Genomic DNA, 20,802 nt, shown 5'->3' with positions numbered 1-20,802 from the left:
AAAGAAATATACTTTTATTTTTTATTTCTATAAAGTTATATATAGGATGTTCTTTTAATTATTTTTTTTGAACAAGTACTGTTGAAGAAATACTTGCTGATATTATCTGAATTAAGGCAATTTGGGGATATGTTTGTAGTTATCAGTTGACAGGATTAGTAAATAAAGAGACTAACAAACTTCCTTCAGTTATGTATTTCTAGTTCATTCCATTGTAGTTGGAAAACATACCAACATATAGTGAAAATACTATAGCACAATGATTAGCAGCAAAAGCTTCGAAGTCTAACCATCTTGACTCAAAAATTGGCCCTGTTATGGGGTCTGTGGATAAACTTAGGAAAATATTTAAACTCAATATTCATCATCTGTAAAATGTGCATTGTATTATTAGTTATCACAGTATATTGTTCTCAGAACTAAATGAATTCTATACATCAAATGCTTATAATATCCCCAGGTAGAAATCAATTAATAAATGTTAACTATTATAAATAGCACTTCCTCATTCAAGAATGAAATCTGTTTCCCTAATACTTTTACCATTACTTTTTTTAAAGAAAAAATATATATAACTATATAAATTTTCAAATATTTGAAGATAGTTGCTGACTCCACTTATCATACAGTTTTAAATTATTCCTCACTCCAGTTTTCCATTTATAAACCTCAGTTAGTCTAAAACACTGAAGGTGTCTATGAAGGATTAAACCTGGGCATCCTGGCTTAATTTTTGACTATGCATGATAAATGCCAATAACATCTCTTTTTTTCCTAAATATTAAGGGTGTTATAGATCACGCTAAAATTCTGTGACAGACACAGGGCTCTGTAAGGCAAAACAAAAAGAACCAGGAATCTAACTACAATGAAGTTCCTTGTGTCCCCAGGTCCCTACATGATTTGTCTTCTTTCCCCCAATTTTCAGTCTCCTTTTGATTGTTTTATACATAATTTCATGGGTTTTTATTTGTATTAAAATTAAAGAAGAAGGAAAATATGTCCATTGCATCTTTCTGGAAGTATAAGTCCTGTAAAATCCATTTAAGCATAAAAATCCCAATGTTATTGTTACTCTTGTTACTATTAAGCTATGTTTTCTTCACTGTGTATTTGTAACAGAGATATTTTGAACTATACATGAGCCAAAATCAAGAGCTGGATGCTTAACTGACTGAGCCACCCTAGGTACCCCAAAAGTTAAAATTTTAAAGTAAAATTTTACCAGATATCTTTGTTGTGCTTTCCTGTAAATGTCATCTGCAAACTTGATATCTTCCAATATATATATGACTATATATAATACATGTATTACATATATAATATATATGACAATATATAAGACAAAACTCCAAATAAAGTCATCATATACTGCATTTTATCATTTATTTATTCAAGCATAAAACCAGATGCTGTTTTTGAAATGACCAGTTATTGTATAAACTCATGACCCTAAAAATCTAGCAAAAGCCTAAGAACAAAAAAAAATTTTCTACCCCAGAAAAGTTTACATCTGGAGTCAATGAGGAAGAAAAGTTCTTACACACACACACACACACACACACACATACACACACGCTCACACACACACACACATTTTAGGAAATATGGAGTGAAGACTATTAAAATAAGCCATATACAACTTATAGGGGCGCCTGGGTGGCTCAGTGGGTTAAAGCCTCTGCCTTTCGCTCAGGTCATGATCCCAGGGTTCTGGGATCGAGTCCCACATCGGGCTCACTGCTTGGCAGGGAGCCTGCTTCCTCCTCTCTCTCTCTCTGCCTGCCTCTCTCCCTACTTGTGATCTCTGTCAAATAAATAAATAAATAAAATCTTTAAAAAAAAAAAAAAGAATATACGGAATACTGCTGTTTTCTGGAACAGGAATGACTGTTTCCTGAAATTGAAGGTAAATTTACACAGGTGAATATTATTATGATTTTCTTTAGGTTTAGTGAGAGGAAATAATATTTTACTTAATGACTTCATTGAAATGAATTTAAAGCTTGAGCTGTCTTATTCCAAAATGCAAGGTTGTAATTGCATATCATATTGTGTTCTCCACATACAGCAATTTATATGGAATCAACAAATATGATGTACTTGTGATCTCTCTTGTTAGGGAAAGATTAGTGTGGGGGTACATTGGCTTTTCTAAAAGAAGGGGTATTTTGCATATCTTTTAATCACTATTCCCTCAATATCATTTCTGCAGATTAAGATTTTATAAAAAATTAAAGAGGTTAAACACGAAATTATATTCCCTAGCAAATGATTGCTTGAAATCTGTTATAAGGTATTCATTGAACACACATTCAGGGGCTAAATATTCTTCCATAAAAGCTGAACAGTCTAAAAAGCATCTGGAACTGAAGAACATCTAATGCATGTGAGGAGATAAGCCTTAAGAGTGTCTCCAGGCAGGGCAGTCAAAATTAACCTCAGATAATGGTTTTGAATTTACTTTACTGCACAGTTGACTTAGGAATGAGCTCACGAAGTTCTGTTTTATAAAGCATGGCTGAATTCGTTTTACCTTTAGCAATTTTGAATGCAGGTATAAACTGAGCCAACACAAAGATCTTAGTAAAACCCATAGAGAATTTCAAAGGAAAAAAAATGATCAAGAATGTCAAATACCCACAGAAGAGTTTAATTAAGATAAGGACTAAAGAGTGCTCAATGTACTTGGTAGTAAAAGTCATTGATAACCTTAGTGAGAAAAGTTTCACTGGAAAGTTGAGTGCAGGAGTCTGATTAAAATGGGTTAAGTAGTGAACAGGAAGTAAAAAGATGTAGTCTGGGAGCAAAGGTTTCTCTTTTTAAAGCTTACTATAAAAAGAGTTGTGGGGTCAGGACAGAATTTTTTTTTTTTTTATTAAGGTCTTAAAAACTTAAACACGTTTATGTGCTCAGGAAGAGAAACTGATTGGAAAAGGAAAAGGTACATGTGAACTAGAAATGTAATATACTTACTTCGCTAAAAAAGACATAAAGGGTCAGTCTTTACCATAGAGACATGATTTTACTTTGCATAGGCAGGTATTTATCTCTTTGGAGAGGCAAAACAAAGACATTGGGATGGATACACAATAAGATAAATGTGTATGAGCCAGTAAATCATGGGCTACATGCCCCAAAACCTCAGTCATAGGAAGCAGGGTTGTAATCTGGTTTTGAGAAGGATGAAGGTGAGGTTGAAAACATTAGAAAATACATTTTTAAAACTTTATGCTGATATTAAAAAAAAAAACTTACTATGGATTTTGTTAGTAATATTCCCTTGACTTTTTCTAAGAGACTTTGCAATTGAGAATGTGATAATCAGAGTGCTATAACCTATCACATTGTTTTTTCCACAATAATCACTGGTATAGTAAAGGCTAATGGTTAAAAATCTATGATTTCTTTGGAGCTTTATAGGGAGTTGTGCTTTCTCAACCTTATTACAGCTCAAGATGGAACAGTCCAACATAGTTTATCCAAAGCTATGCATCTGTAAATTGGTCACATCTATAAAAATGAAATGGTATTTTTATCTATTTGCACAAGTTTCCTTGTCTATAATAACTTCAGGAACTCTATTACAAAAAGTGATGTAAGGGTAAGAGAAGATTTTCAGTTCTTGACCACAGTGTGAGTACTATAATGAGTACATTCCATAAGCATTTTTGGACCTAGAAGAGAAAACAGAGACAAAGAGAGCTGAAGAAAGAGGAGTGAATGCCCCAGAAATCTGAAGAGTGCGGTTGAATCAGCTGATAGTGGTCAGTGTGTAACTAGTGGAAAGGAGAGGTGGCTGAGATCAAAGATTGATGTATTAGGTTTCAAATGTCCGAGGTGGGTGATGAAACAATAACAACAAGGCCTTCAGCATCATGGCTGTTAACCCTGAGTACCACCACCTCTGGTTTCCCACTTCCTGGTTCCCATGCACTCCCATCATCTCTTCCCCTTGAGTATGGGCTTAACTCAGTCGCTTGCTTTTAATGCACAGAATAGAGCAACAGAGATGATGTGTCACTTACATTACCAGCCCCCTCCTCTTCTTCCTCTCCCTCCCTCTCTCCTTTTCTCCCTCTCCCTTTCTCTCTCTCAAAATGTTGTGAGCTTCCTTGTGAAGAAGTCCATGGGGCAATCCACTGTTATCTCAGGACAAAAGTCAAGAATGGCTTGAGGCCTGCCAACAGCCGCGTGAGTGACCTTGGAAGCAGTCCTCCTCCAGGCACATCCCGGGGAGGTTGGAACCCCAACTGCCAACATCCGCATGAGTGACCTTGGAAGCAGTCCTCCTCCAGGCACATCCCAGAGAGGATGGAACCCCACCTGACAACTAAGTGGCAGCCTGTGACAGACCCTGCGCAAGAGGCATCTAATCAAGTCTCACCCAGATTTTCAATTCACAGAAACTACAAGTTAATGATTGTTGTTGTTTTGAGTCACTGCGTTGCCGGGTTAACCGATGATACAGCAGGGGATAAACCCCCGTGTTGCAAACAGCTGACATGGAGTGGAAGGGAATGAACAGAACTGATTGGATGGAAGGTCTACGGTGGGATTTTTAGAGGATTATCATCATGGGTCATGATCAACTAAGATAGGTGGCCACGATATAACATAAGAAAAAATACTCCTATCAACTTTCAAAACACTTGTGAGGACTATTTTAGATACTTCATTGAATTCTTAGCAAATTAACACATCAAGCAAGAAATATCAGTGATTGACATAATGCTGCTTATTATTTGAAGGGTCTTAAAAGTGACATCATTTTGTATCTATCTTTACTAGAACTCTACCTGAGATAGGCTAAGAATAATAAGCATGCACATTATAAAATAGAACTTTTATTATTGTTGATATTATTGCTTTCTTTTATGAGAGAACATGATATGGTTGAGTGGCAGTAACAGATTCTTTTTTTTTTTTTTTTTAATTTATCTGACAGAGATCACAAGTAGGCAGAGAGGCAGGCAGAGAGAGGGGGGAGCAGGCTCCCTGCTGAGCAGGGAGCCCTATGTGGGACTCGATCCCAGGACCCCGGGATCATGACCTGAGACAAAGGCAGAGGCTCTAACCCACTGAGCCACCCAGGCACCCCAGTAACAGATTCTAATACCAAACCCCACAGACAACTTACTCACCCAGCTATAGGACGCTCTGGATTATTTCAGGCAGCCTCATGTACAGTCAGCTTGTATAAAATTTATGCTCTGAAGAATAAAACGTGGATTTCCAGTAATCTGAATTGAAAAAAATCAGAGAAAAAGAAGTGGACTGAGTTACACATTCTTAGGTCCACTTACAAACTCACTGAAAAAATACCGCTCCTCTTCCTATAAATAAAGGAAGAGGCAAGGGAGACATCAGAGATATTCTTCTAATGATACAGTCACTATACAAAATAAAACATTAAGAGTGAAGGATAGTTGCCAATCATCCTTACAATGATTATATTTATTTTTGTATACTCTCTGAAACAAGCATAGGCTTTATAAAATTATCTGTGCAATAAATAATTTGAAGAAAGTATGAATGAGCAACCAAAATATTACAAATTAAAATGATCAATAATAATAAATTAAAATACAAGATAAACTCTAGCTTCTATTTTAGATGGAAACAAAACAAAATGAAACTAGAAAGTATGTCAGTCCCACCCATAAAACAAGAAATGCCAGATAACTTTGAAAAAGCAACATTTTCTTGAACCTCTCAGAAAAAAGAATGAGAAAGGCAACTGGCTAACCAAATCTGAAATCTACGGAAAGACAACCAACTCCAAGGAGTTATAAATCACAAACATTTCGGGGCGCCTGGGTGGCTCAGTGGGTTAAGCCGCTGCCTTCGGCTCAGGTCATGATCTCAGGGTCCTGGGATGGAGTCCCGCATCCGGCTCTCTGCTCAGCAGGGAGCCTGCTTCCCTCTCTCTCTGTCTGCCTCTCTATCTACTTGTGATCTCTGTCAAATAAATAATTAAAAAAAAAAAAAAAGAAACCTTCCTCATCTTAACCCCAATTTATTAAAAAAAAAAAAAATCACAAACATTTCCACACCTCCATAAGACGCCATGTGATTTACAAACAGCTAAGAATAATGCAGATAATATTTTCAAAAGATTGTTAAAGACAAATGTGGGCCATCATGAGGATACATAAACTTTGGAAGCCTCAGATCCAAGAGCCACATTGACTCCCAGAGTCTTGTCCATGAACTAATTGGGTAGTTATGGACTGCATGTTTATGTCACCCCTAGATTTATACATTGAAATTCTAACCCTAATGTGATGGTGTTAGCAGGTAGGGCTTTGGGAGGACATTATGTCATAAGGATAGAGCCCTCTTGAATGAGATTAGTGCCCTTATAAGCAGACATGAGAGAGCTCTCTCTCTTGTTCACTCTCTCCCTCACTCTATCTCTGTCTCCCTGTTATGTGAAGATACAAAGGGCAGACAACCATATGCAAATCAGGAAGCAGGCTGTCACAGGACACAGTAGGCACAGAGACAGGCAGAGAGAGAGAGGAAGGGAAGCAGGCTCCCTGCTGAGCAGAGAGCCTGAGGCGGGGCTCCATCCCAGGACCCTGGGATCATGACCTGAGCCGAAGGCAGAGGCACTGAACCACCCAGGCGCCCCAGCACCCTTATCTTGCATTTTTCTGCCTCCACAACTATGAGAAATAAATGTTTGTTTAAGTTACCTAGTCCATGGTGATTAATTACAGCAGCCTGAAATGACTGAGACAGGTATGCATAAGGAAGACTGGAATCAGGATGAACGACCAGAGCAAGGATCCCTTGCATAAACCTGGAGGAGGGGAGCAGCCCATGCTGTGGGCAATGCCTCAGAAGGACCCTCTTTCCTTTCTTCCCTGAGGCACAGTCTCAAGATTCTGGAAGAAGAGTAGCAAACCCTGTTGCCCTAGAAACTCAGGTGAAGATCCTCTGCAGCTTAGAGAAGAGATCAGAAGGTTCTCCCTCCACTCCTAGCAGGTGAAGGAGTGAATCTGGGCTCAGTCCATTAAAGTCACCCTACAAGTGGAACAGGGAATGCTTCGTAGAGAAAACCTCACCCACAGGACTCTGAAATACAAGGTCTGCCTAAGTCTGACATTGAACCAAGACGGCAGGAAATTTATTCTACCCACCCCTATCCTCACTCTCAGGCTAGCAAGCACTAAGGGACAACACAATTTACTCTTGAGGAAATTCATGACCATGAGGGACACTCTTTCTGAGATGTAATCACAAAAGGAAGACCTAAAACTGAGGTTAAAGTAGCTCTCCTAAAATTCTCACGGCAAACCAGCCCCCACACGAAAAACAAGGTAATATTAGAGAAATTTGAAGCCTGTGGTATGGTGTAAGTAACCACAGCAACAACAGAACCAAACTCAGGTCAACTCTGAAACAGACTGACTCAGTATCCCACACTAAAAACCTGGCAGAAAAAAAGAAATGTATCTGTCTGCAGGCATTGATACTATTTGCTTAAGTCTTGTAAGCTTACAGCAGATATCCCAACTTCTACCAAAAATCGCAAAACACACAAAGAAACGAGAAACGGAGTACACTGTCAGTAGAGAAAGTAAGCAACAAAACTAGTCTTAGATACGCCCTAGTTGTTGGAACCATCAGAGACAAAAACTTGAAAAACATAAAAAATACCTTAAACACTCTAGTGAAAAAGGTGAACATGTGTGTAAATAGATGAGCATTTCAGTACAGATATAGAAACAGTCAGAAAAAAATGAGACAGTGGGAGAAAGATGTGATTTTTCAGTCACAGAACTCTACATGCTTACTGATGCACTCTTCCCCTGTAGAACGGCTCCAAAGAGCTTTAGGGTTCACATCTGAAAATCTCTTTATATAATTGGTTTAAATTTGGTAGGGGGTCTTTGTTCCTTTATGAAATGAAGAAATAATAGAATGAAATTCAGGTAGAGTGAAACAAACAGTCAGCTCTCAGAAACATTTCTAAGTGTACTCATACTCCCTTCCCCTCTCTCTCTGCCGATATGGTCCACCAGGGACTTCTTATCAAGTTCCCATACCTACTACATGCCTCAGAATGTTTCCTGGGGTGACTGAGAAGTCCTCTCTTTCTTTTGTGAATGGCAACAGCCAAATTAGAGTTTTCCCTCAGATTTCAAATGTATTTAACGGAAAAGAGAAGGCCTTTATTCCTCTAGGATCACAAGTTAGAAAGATTATGCAGTCTTGGATCTTTCAACCTTCTTTGCCCACATGCAGAATGTAATTGAAAAAGGGATAGCCAGAAGAAAGTAGCAGAATGAGAAAGTGAGAAAGCTAATCCTTTATAATGCCTTTGTCTGGTTTGCCAGTAAAAGCATACATTTGAATAAAGATTTGGAATAAGCTTGATAGTGCAAATAAAATTTAAAAACTCTAGGACTTAATTTTTTAATCTTGGAAAATTTTTAACAAACAGAAAACAGAGAACCAATAAAAATAGAAGATAAGTACATTCTACTAAATAAAAATGGACAAATCTTAAAACACACCAGAAAATAAGGAGTTGTATAATGGGTATAAACATTTGCTACAAATAAGAAAAGGATTTCATTTCCACAATTGATAATACTTTTGATATCAACAATAATGAAAAGTGTTAACCACACTAGAATTTAAAATAAATAAAATTTTTAAAATGATAAAAAATGCAAAATTTGTAAAATACACAAAGAAGCCTTTCATGCAAAAGATAATACAGATAGCAAATGAACACACAGAAAATTCTCTACCTCAGTAATACAGAAATTGCAAAATGCAATTAGTGGTTCTTTCTTATATTTTGGATTGGAGAACATAATTAATAATATGTAGTATTTATTAAGCATAGAAATTAACCCAGAAATCATCTTTCTTGAAATCTATTCCAAATTATTACTTTTTAAACTTTCTTTTCAGTATAACAGAATCCATTGTTTATGCACCACACTCAGTGCTCCATGCAATACGTGCCCTCCATAATACCCATCACGAGGGTCCCCCAACTTCCCACCCCCTGCCCCTTCAAAACCCTCAGATTGTTTTTCAGAGTCCATAGTCTCTCATGGTTCACCTCCCCTTCCAATTTCCCTCAACTCCCTTCTATTCTCCATCTCCCCATGTCCTCCGTGTTATTTCTTATGCTCCACAAATAAGTGAAACCATATGATAATTGACTCTCCAAATTATTTTTATACAGGTATATAACAAAAGCAAAACCAAGATATGCTTTATGACATATTTAGAATAGCAAATATTAGGAACACTTAAATGTTTGTTAATAAGTGAATATTCAATCAATTATAATATCTTTACATATGGGATTCAATCAAACAGAGCAAATGTCCTCTCAGGAACTTGATAAAAATGTATATCTTCATAAATGCAACCCACATTATAAATTCTGATTCAGTAACCCTGGGTTATTCACAGGAATATGCATTCTTACCACAGAACCCACAAGAATTTGGGCCGACTGTACTTTAAGAAACAATGCATTAAACTCCCTCTCCCTCCATAAAGCTTCACCAGCTACTCAAAAGCTAAAGGAATCAATATATCCATGTAAGTGTGTAAGTCAACCATTCATTGACTTGTGTTCTGAGAAAATGTAGTCCATGATATACAACTTATTTGCGACAGTTATATAAAAATGGAACATGTAAATGTATAAGGAGTTAAAACACACAGCAGTTAGGTACTCAAGATACAGCGAGACTTTTAATGATAGTTGGACTTTCTTAGAAGCCTTTTCTATTTGCAAAGCCAGGTATACTTATTAAGAGAGACAAGTCAAATGGTTTAGCATAGCATCCATTATTAACCTGATAGTACATTGTATAATTTATTTTCCATAAGGTTAACTATAATAGTCCCTTATATAAGCCTAGCTCAACAATTGCTATTAAATTAGTGTCAGTAACTAGTAGATTACATAGTTTAAAACACTTCCACTGATCATTCCACAGCATTACTGTTTATATGAAATTTTGATATCTGCTAAACATAAAGCTAAAAGGAGATTATATAATTAAGAAATTTATCCTAAAGATTTCCATTTTTTTAAAGATTTTATTTATTTACTTGACAGACAGAGATCACAAGTAGGCAAAGAGGCAGGCAGAGAAAGAGGGAAGCAGGCTCCCCGCTTAGCAGAGAGCCCGATGTGGGGCTCGATCCCAGAATCCTGAGATCATGAACCGAGCCGAAGGCAGAGGCTTTAACCCACTGAGCCAAAGATTTATGCCCCAAAGATATCCATTTAAAGAAAAATAATTATTTGCATTATTTCATGATGTATAATAAATATGCTACCTTCAGAGAAAATTGCCTAATAGTTTTTTTTAATTTAAATGATAAGATAAAGTCTGAAGCCGAAAATACCAAAGATTACTTTGTTTATATCAGAAGATACACACTAGCTACTACAGAATATAAATTTGAACTATGCTGAATCATGAGTATGTGTGTGTGTGTATTATTAGTGTTTCAGAATACCCTAGGAAAAAAGTACAAAAAAAAAAAAAAAAAAGAAAAGAAAACTTCAGTGGTGACATAAGACATCTTGCTGTAGAATAAGGGCACAGCGTTGTGTTAAAGAAATAGAAGAAAAGTCCTGATTTTGTGCTCCCTTGCTCCGCTGCTTGCCGGGAGACGGCCCCTCCCCCCGCGGTCTATCTTCCCGTCGTTTTAGATTCACTTCTCCGCCAGTTCTACCTTTCAGAAACTGGAAGGGGAGATGAACCATGAGAGACTATGGACTCTGAAAAACAACCAGAGGGTTTTGAAGGGGCGAGGGGGTGGGAGGTTGAGGAACCAGGTGATGGGTAATAGGGAGGGCACGTACTGCATGGAGCACTGGGTGTGATGCAAAAACAATGAACACTGTTACGCTGAAAATAAAAAAAAAAAAAAGAAAGAAAGAAATAGAAGAAAAAAGGTCTGTGATAAAAATAAATGAAGAGCTGCTTTTGCATCAAAAATGGAATTATCAACTATACTTTAAAAACTGTGTGGCAGTTTTATTTTACGTCACAATTTTGCTGAGTGTCATGCTTAGAAATCTATGCTCTCCTGTAGAGTGCCAGTCCCTAGCTGAAATGAAAACTTGGAAAATCACTGTTTAGAACATTCCCATCAGAAAATTAAAGGGTTAGGGTCTAGTTCATTGCAAAAGATTTCTTCGGCTTTAAAAGATATAACATTTTCCATAACACTAACAGCATCTTACTAGATTTGGGCTTTATAAACAAATTCCAAAATTATTTACGTGTATTTTATATACATGCAATAGTCAAAAGTTTTTAAATTTTATTCTAATCAAATATTAAATTCCAAGATGTGAAAAGTATCCACATTTTTAAGAAAAATTAAATTCAATCTAATAAAGCTATCATGGAAAAGGAAATATAGACATTAATCACCACAACTGGTAACATCACAAATGACAATCAGACACAATCTTGTATCTGAGAGAAGAACATAACAATACTTAATTAGTTTTGCCCAAATGTTAAACTCGTTGAAAGCTATAGATCCAGCTACTCTTTTACAGAAATACAGATGTCAGAGAAATGTCCTAAAAAAATAGTATGAAGATGTAATCAATATAATCCAGACTGCATACATTCCTACAGGAAAAAGATTTTCCCAACAAGTAAATTGTAAGACAAAAATAGAGGCAAAACTTACAGTTCACATGTGTGAACATGTGTGTACATATACAAATTACAATAATTTTAATTTATTTAGAATTTGATTCAAAAAATAAAAGTAATGGGAACATATGAACAATGATTATTAAAGGATATGTTATTTTTTAAATTTGCCTATGATAGAGACATTATGGATTCTTAAAAGGAATTCTTATCTTTTAAAGATACATATTTAAACATATTTGTTTTAAATATGGTTTACATAAACTTACAGTTTAATGAAGTAGTCAGGATATATATAATAAAACTTTAGTCTTCCATTATTAATTATTGAAGCTATATGATGCTTACATAAGGAATCATATTAGCCTTCTTTGCATTTAATTTTTTTCATAATAAAAGGTTATAATTATTTTATAGTGCCCATTTATAGACAATCTATTATAGAGAAGACATAATAGAGAAGTTTAGTAATGATTTTTATCTTCTTATTAAGCAGTTTGACTTTTATTATTCAAAAAAGATTAATTTATGTTGTTACTTTTCATAGGTAAAATCCAAAAATTTTTATTGTCTTTAAAATGTATAATTAAGGATTTAACTCATTATATTTACTGAAATTGTTTCAAATGACTGCATTTTATTATCTACCAACTACTTTTTCAAGTAGAGTCATTTTTCTGATTAAAGGATTTGTAGTCTTTAATACAGTGAAGACAGAACATAAACGGATACTCAAGAATAATTTATATCTTTGGCCTTCTATCTCAAATAACTATATCCAAAATTATGCTTTTTCTCTACCCACAAAAATGGAATGTGTTATACAATCAAAGTGAGATCAGTATGGATTCACCAGTTCTGATTCAGTTAATAATGAGAAGACAATATCTAAATTAAACATCTGTATGAGATTTAAGGAAAGTTAATTCCAGACAGATGAGAAAGAAAGTAAAAAAGCTCTGAGTTCAGAACAGGATTAAACTATTTGAAGAAATCAACAAATTCAGTTGTTTGAAAATGGGATAAGTCACAGGAAGAGTGGATTAAAGTAAGTTTTGTTAGTAAAAGTCATCTTGTGATTCATGGTTAGGAATAAGCAAATGTGAGGAAGATCATTGAGAAATGGGAAGGCACATTCTGGTTGTTGGTGGGAAATAAATTCAGGAAGTAAAGTTTAGGAAGCCTTCAGGAAGGTAAGTGAAAGTTTCAGAAGGTAAAAGTAGGCAAACTAAAGTGAATCAATGTGAAAATTCTTGAAGTAGTCTCGGAAAAAACCATACTGACATAGGGAGTATAAACTGGTCAAATACATAACATATTAGGAGTTATAGAGTAGATATGGTTTGAGGTTGGAGGAAAGGGAAGAAAAAAAGCATAAGACTTTTCCCCACCTCCTCCAACCCAAGCAACAGCATATATAGCTTTGCAAATTATCAAGATTGAAAAGCTGATAGGTGAATAGATGTAAGAAGACAGAGTATGAAATCTATAGTTATTTTCATTTCTCTCCCATTCCTTCCATCCTTCCTTCCTTCCTCTCTTTCCTCATTTCTCACCCAACTTACTCCTTTCCTTTCCTTCCTTTTGTCCTTAATGAAATTTGAGATCTGTATTTTATATCCAACCAAAAATGTTAAGTAGACAGTTGCATATAAAAATCTGCAAAGTTCATAAGAGAAAATGTTCAGGAGTTATAAATTTCAAATCATTACATATCTAACTGTTTAAATCTGTAAAATGAGATGAGATTCCCTGCACAAAAACTGATTCTTGGAATGCTTTTCCATTTAGAAGTTTGAAGACAAAGTAAAAATTTTTTAAAGTGAGTGCACATTTTCATGTTGCACATTATCAGGAAATTAAGTATGAGGAGTTATTTTTGTACTTCAAATTCAGGCAATAATGCATCACGTTTCACAAAAATGAGTGAATCAATCAACAAGCATGATGGAAATCCTGAGGAGAACCATTCAAAATAAAGCATTTTAAGAGGGTGAGAGAGAATTTCTGACCACAATATGTTAGGCATCCTCCTAAAATGCCCCCCCAATGAACACAATATATAAATTAATTATATATAAATATATAAATTAATGGCTTTCAAATGGTGGGTAATTTCTGTCAGTGCAGGACAGTGATTTCTGAGAGATAGAAAATAAGACTCATGAATATCTCAGTTAACTAGCTGAGGACAGTGTCCAGGGCACACCCAAAAAAAGAGTTGCTAGATGGAAGACAGGGGTAAGGAAAAATATAAGCAAAAATTTCCCAGATTTTATGAAAATCATTTACCCACAGATCCAAGAAGTTCAACAAACTCCAAACACAAAATATATAGAGAAAGTTACATGAAGGAACATGATCATCAGTTTTTTCGAAGCTAGAGATTCAAGAAAAACATGTGTGTCCAGAGAAAAAGGACACATTATGTATAGAGAGAAAATGCAGGGATAAAAACAAAGTAATACAAAATACAATAGAGCAACAATTTCACGGACTGAGGAAGAAAATTGTCAACCATGATTTCATACCCAGTATAAAGATTTCTCAAAACAAAGACAAAATAAAGACTGTCTCAAATATAGAGAAGCTATAAGAATTAATTACCCACAGATGTGCACCAAAATATGTTAACATAAATTACTAGACAATAAAGTGATAACACATGGAAGCATACTGTGATAAGAAAATATGTATACTAGATATTTAAAGGGATCTATCTCACATACAAAGAATTACAACTAATAAATCAATAAGGCAAATAATAGGCAATCATAAGAACCTCAGCGAATTCAAAAGAAAGTTGAAAATGCAAAACTAAGACAAATGGAACAAGGAAAACACATACGTACACACACATCCCAAAATGATAGCTGCAAACCTAAGCATATCAGTAGCCAAATCAAATTCATATGAGCTAAGTACCCCCAACTAAAAAGCAGAGACTGTCAGTGGAGTAGCTCTTTTAAATAAAATGCTGTAAATTTAAGAGAAAAGATTTTATTAGGGATAAAATGGTCACTTAATAGTGATATGAATAATTCACCAGAAATATAACAATCCTAAATGTTTATAAAGCTAATAACAGAACTATAGAATACATTGAAAAAGAGGGGCACCTGGGTGGCTCAGTGGGTTAAAGCCTCTGTCTTCAGCTCAGGTCATGATCCCGGGGTCCTGGGATCGAGCCCCGCGTGGGGCTCTCTGCTCAGCAGGGAGCCTGCTTCCCTTCCTCTCTCTCTGCCTGCCTCTCTGCCTACTTGTGATCTCTGTCTGTCAAATAAATAAATAAAATCTTTAAAAAAAAAAAAAAAGAATACATTGAAAAAGAAAAACAGAACTGAAAGGAGAAACAAACAAATCACTAAGTTATTTATAAATGGTCAACATTAAAAAGTAGACAGGATATCAGTAAGGAAGAAGAAAGCTTGAACATCGTACTTAGGGGTTAAACACTGAGGACTTTCCCCTAAACAAGACAGGAATGTCTGCTCTCTGCATCCTATTGAATGTAGTACAGAAAATCCTAAGCAGAGCAATGAGGCAAGAAAATGAAATAAAAAGATCTACAGACTGGAAAAATGGAAAAAAAAATCTTTAGCAGATGATGACATAAACTGTCTACTCAAAAAAAAAAAAATACAAGGACAGATTTGCATATTTTGAACCATCCTGACATCCCGAAGAGAAATCACACGTGGTCAGAACATTTGATACTTACAACGTGCTGTTGAATTCAATTTGCTGGTATTTTATTGATCATTTTGCATCCATGTCTATCAGGCATATTGGCCTATAGTTTTTTTGTTTGGTAGCCCTCATCTTGTTTGCTAGCATCATAAAATGAGTTTTCAAGTGCTTTCTCCTCTTCTATTTCTTAGAAGAGTTTAAGGATTGATATTAGTTCTTTAAATGTTTGGTAGAATTCACCAGTGCAATCACCTGGTCCTGGGCTTTCCTTTGTTAGGAAGTTTTGATTACTTATTTGGTCTTATTGATTGTTATTGGCCTATTCAGATTTCTATTTAGTTATGACTCAGTGTTGGTAGCTTTTATATTTGTAGGAATTTATTCATCTCTTCTAGGTCATAAAATTTTTTGGTATATTATTGTTCATAATAGTCTCTTATGATCTTTTTTATTTCTGTGGTCCCAATTGTATTGTCTCCTCTTTCACATCTGATTTTATATATTTGAGTCTTCTTTTTTTCTTAATCTAGCTATGAATTTGTCAATTTTATCTTAAAAAAATGCAGTTTCCTTGATATTTTTCCTATTATTTTTTATTTCATACATTTCTTATCTAATCTCTATTATTATTTTTTCTTCTGTTGACTTTGGGAATAATTTGTTCTTTTTCTAGTCCCTGGAGATATAAAGATAGGTTATTTGTAATTTTTCTTCTTTTTCAAATGTAGACATTTATCAGTATAAACTTGCTCATAGTACTAACTCTGCCATATCCCATAAATTCTTAATCTCCACATATTTGTGAATTTTGCATGCTTCCTTCTATTTTCAATTTCTAGTTTCATTCCATTGTTGTTGGAAAAGATATTTGGCATGATTTCAATCTTCTTCAATTTCAATTCTTCTTGATTTAATATGCGATCCCTCATGGAGGATGGTCCATGTGTTTTTGAAAATTATGGTTTTCTGCTGCTATGTAAGATGTTCTGTGTAGGGATACCTGAGTGGCTCAGTCAGTTAAGCATCTGCCTTCAGCTCAGGTCATGATACCAGGTCCTGGGATGGAGTCCCACATCAGAATCCTTGCTCAGCAAGGAGACTGCTTCTCCCTCTACCTGCCAGTCACACTGCTTGTGCTTTTTTTTTTTTTAAATAAATAAAATCTTTTTTAAAAATGTTGTGTGTATGTTTGTTAGGTCCATTTGTTCTATAGCCTTGTTTAAATTCATTGCTTCCTTATTGATTTTATATCTGAATCTTCTATCCATTATTGAAAATGGATAATGGATTCTCCTATTACTATTGTCTACTTGAAAATTTCTCCCTTCAGACACATTAATGTTTGCTTTATATATTCAAGGTTTTTGAGGTTCATTGCTTGTAAGTTTATAATTATTATATTTTTAAATAAATTTACTCTTTTATCATTACCTAATGACCTTCCTTGTCTCCTTTTTACTTGTCTATTTTTTCAATACAAGTATAGCAAACTCAGTTCTCTTCCAGTTATATTTTCATGGAATATGTTTTTATACCTCTTCACTTTCAGCATTTGTGTATTCTTACATCTAAAGTGAGAATCTTTTAGACAGGATAGAATTGCATCTTGACTAATCCATTATATCCACTAAGATACTCTATTTCTTTTGATTGAGAAGTTTAATCAATTTATGTTGTTTTGTTTTGGTTTTTGTTTTGTTTTGTTCTCCTGACTGATATTTCCTTTGTCACACTCTTCCTCCCTTATGGTCTTCCTTTGCAATGCATTGATTTTTTTTTTTTGTAGTGATATTCTTTTATTCTTTTATATTTTTGTGTATCTTATGTAGGTATTTTATTCATGGTTATCATGAAGCTTACATAAAATATATAGTTACATAGAATACAGTTATTTTAAATCGATAATGTAATGCTTAATTTTATGTTTCAACTTGACTGAGTCAAGGTAGGTCAGATAGCTCGTAAAATATTACTTCTGGATACATCTGTAAAATTTTTTCCAGATAAAATTAACACTGAATTGGTGGATTTAATAAAGCAGTTTTCTCTCCCTGATATGGGTGGGTGTCATCCAATTCATTTAAGGTGTAAACAAACAAAAAAAAAAAGTGAAAGAAAGAAGAACTTGGCCTTTCCTACCTGATTGCTTGATGGAAACATTGAGCTTTTCACTCAAGTGCTCCTGGTACTCTGTCCTTCAGACCCTGACTGGAATATGTGTGATTAGCTTTCTTGGCTTTTGGGTCTTTAGATTCAGACTGAATTGCACCACCAGTTTTTTGGGGTCTGCAGCTTGCAGATGGCAGATCATGAGACTTCTAGGCTTCCATAGTTGTGTGAGACAATTCCTCATAATAAATCTCTTCATATATATCGTACTGGTTCTGTTTCTCTGGAGAATTCTAACACAGATAAGTTGAATTGGATCACATACCAAAACTCTACACTTTACTTCTCCTCCAATACTTTATGTTGTGTAGGTCACAACTTATATATTTTTATAATGTGTACTTATCAACACATTTTTGTAGCTTTAGTTATTCTTGATATTTTAGCTTTTATACTAAAATTAGAAGTGATTTATATATCACCATTACAGTACTAGAGTATTCTGTATTTGTCTATATATTTATCTTTACCAAAGATAACTTTATCTTTACCAAAGATATCTTTACCAAAGCCTACAGTCACATAGGCTTTCATGTTACTGTTAAGCATCCTCTCATCTCACTCTGACAAACTCCCTTTAGCAATTCCTAGAAGGCATCTATTTGTAATGAACTCCCCCAGTTTTTGATTGTCTAGGAAAGTCTCTATCTCTCCTTCATTTTTGAAGGAGAGTTTTGCCGGTATTGCATACTTGATTGGCAACTTTCTTTTCTTCCACCACTTTGATCATCCCACTCCTTTCTGACATGCAAGGGTTTCTGCTGAGGAATCTGTTAATGGTCTTATGGGGCTGCCTTGTATGTAAAGTCACTCTTCTTTAGCAACTTTCAATATTCTCCTTATCTTTGACTTTTGACAATTTGATTACAATGAGGCTTAGTATAGACTAATTTGATCTTTTTGTATTTAAAGATTTGAAGGTTTCATGAATCTAGATAACCGTTTTCTTCTTTAGATTTGGAGGGATTTGGACCTTTATTTTTTACTTATTTATTCATTCATTCATTCTTTCATTTATTTTTAACTATGACAATACAGTTTATTAGTCATTTCTTTAAAAATTTAAATTCAATTAATTAACATGAAGTATATTATTAGTTTCAGAGGTAGAGTTCAGTGATTCATCATTTGTATATAACACCCAGTACTCATTATACCATGTACCCACTTATTAATGCTCAACACCCAGTTATCCTATTCCCTTACCATCCTCCCATCCAGCAGCTCTCATAAGAGTCTCTTATGGTTTGCCTCCCTCTCTGGTTTCATCCTGTTTTATTTTTCCTTCTCTTCTCCTATGCTCCTCTGTTTTGCTTCTTAAATTCCACATATAAGGGAAATCATATGATAATTGTCTTTCTCTGGCTGACTTATTTCACTTAGCATAACATCCTTTAGTTCCATCCACGTCATTGCAAATGGCAAGATTTCTTTTTGATACTTGAGTAATATTCCATTATATATATATTCATTCCACATCTTCTTTATTCAGTCATCTGTCAACGGACATCTGGGCTCTTTCCATAGTTTAGCTATTGTGGACATTGCTACTATAAACATTGGGGTGCAGGTGCCCTTTTGGATCACTACATTTGTATCTTTGGGGTAAACACCTAGCAGGGTAATTGCTGGATCATAGGGTAGCTCTATTTTTTTAAAGATTATTTATTTATTTATTTGACAGAGACATCAGAAGTAGGCAGAGAGGCAGGCAGAGATGGAGGGGGAAGCAGGCCCCCTGCCGAGCAGAGAACCCAATGCGGGGCTCAATTCCAAGACCCTGAGATTGGGACCTGAGCGGAAGGCAGAGGCTTAACCCACTGGGCCACCCAGGTGCCTGGGTAGCTCTACTTTTAACTTTATGAGGAACCTCCAGAGTGTCTGTACCAGCTTGCATTCCCACCAACAGTGTAAGAGGGTTCCCCTTTCTCTGCATCCTCAACATCTCTATTTCTTGACTTGTTAATTTTAGCCATTCTGACTGGTGTGAAGTGGCATCTCATTGTGGTTTTTTTGTTTTGTTTTGTTTTGTTTTTTTTTCCTTTTTATTTATTTATTTTTTTTTTCAGCGTAACAGTATTCATTCTTTTTGCACAACACCCAGTGCTCCATGCAAAACGTGCCCTCCCCATCACCCACCACCTGTTCCCCCAACCTCCCACCCCTGACCCTTCAAAACCCTCAGGTTGTTTTTCAGAGTCCATAGTCTCTTATGGTTCGCCTCCCCTCCCCAATGTCCATAGCCCGCTCCCCCTCTCCCAATCCCACCTCCCCCCAACAACCCCCAGTTTGTTTTGTGAGATTAAGAGTCATTTATGGTTTGTCTCCCTCCCAATCCCATCTTGTTTCATTTATTCTTGATTTGTATTTCCCTAATGCCAACTGATGTTGAGCTTTTTTTCATGTGTCTTTGGCCATTTGTATCTTTTCTTTGGTGAAACGTCTGTTCAAGTCTTCTGCCCATTTCTTCACTAGATTATTTGTTCTTTTGGTGTCAAGTTTGGTAAGCTCTTTATAGATTTTGATATGAGCCCTTCATCTGATAAGACATTTGAAAATTTATTCTCCCATTATGTTGGTTGTCTTTTGGTTTTGTCAACTGTTTCCTTTGCTGTGCAAATCTTTTTATCTTGATGAAGTCCCAATAGTTCATTTTGCTTTTGTTTCCCTCACCTTTGGAGATGTGTCTAATAAAAATTGCTGCAGCTGGGGCGCCTGGGTGGCTCAGTGGGTTAAAGCCTCTGCCTTCAGCTCAGGCCATGGTCCCAGGGTCCTGGGATCGAGCCCCACATCGGGCTCTCTGCTCAGCGGGGAGCCTGCTTCCCTTCCTCTCTCTCTGCCTGCTTCTCTGCCTACTTGTGATCTCTGTCTGTCAAATGAAAAAATAAAATCTTAAAAAAAAAAAAAAGAATTGCTGCAGCTAAGGTCATGAAGATTGCTGTGTCTGTTCTCCTCTAAGATTCTGATTGAGTCCTATTTCACATTAAGGTCTTTCATCCATTTTGAGCCTATTTTTGTGTATGGTGTAAGAAAATGGTCCAGTTTCATTCTTCAGCATGTGGCTGTCCAATTTTCCCAACACCATTTATTGAAGAGGCTGTCTTTTTTCCATTGGACATTCTTTCCTGCTTTGTCGAAGATTAGTTGACCATAGAGTTAAGGGTCTATTTCTGGGTTCTCTATTCTCTTCCCTTGACCTATGTGTCTGTTTTTGTGCCAGTACCATGCTGTCTTGATGACTACAACTTTATGACAGAGTTTGAAGTCCAGC

Source organism: Meles meles, chromosome 2 (assembly GCF_922984935.1).
Source record: "Meles meles chromosome 2, mMelMel3.1 paternal haplotype, whole genome shotgun sequence".
Classification (NCBI taxonomy): domain Eukaryota; kingdom Metazoa; phylum Chordata; class Mammalia; order Carnivora; family Mustelidae; genus Meles; species Meles meles.
Note: the sequence above shows the minus strand (reverse complement) of the source record.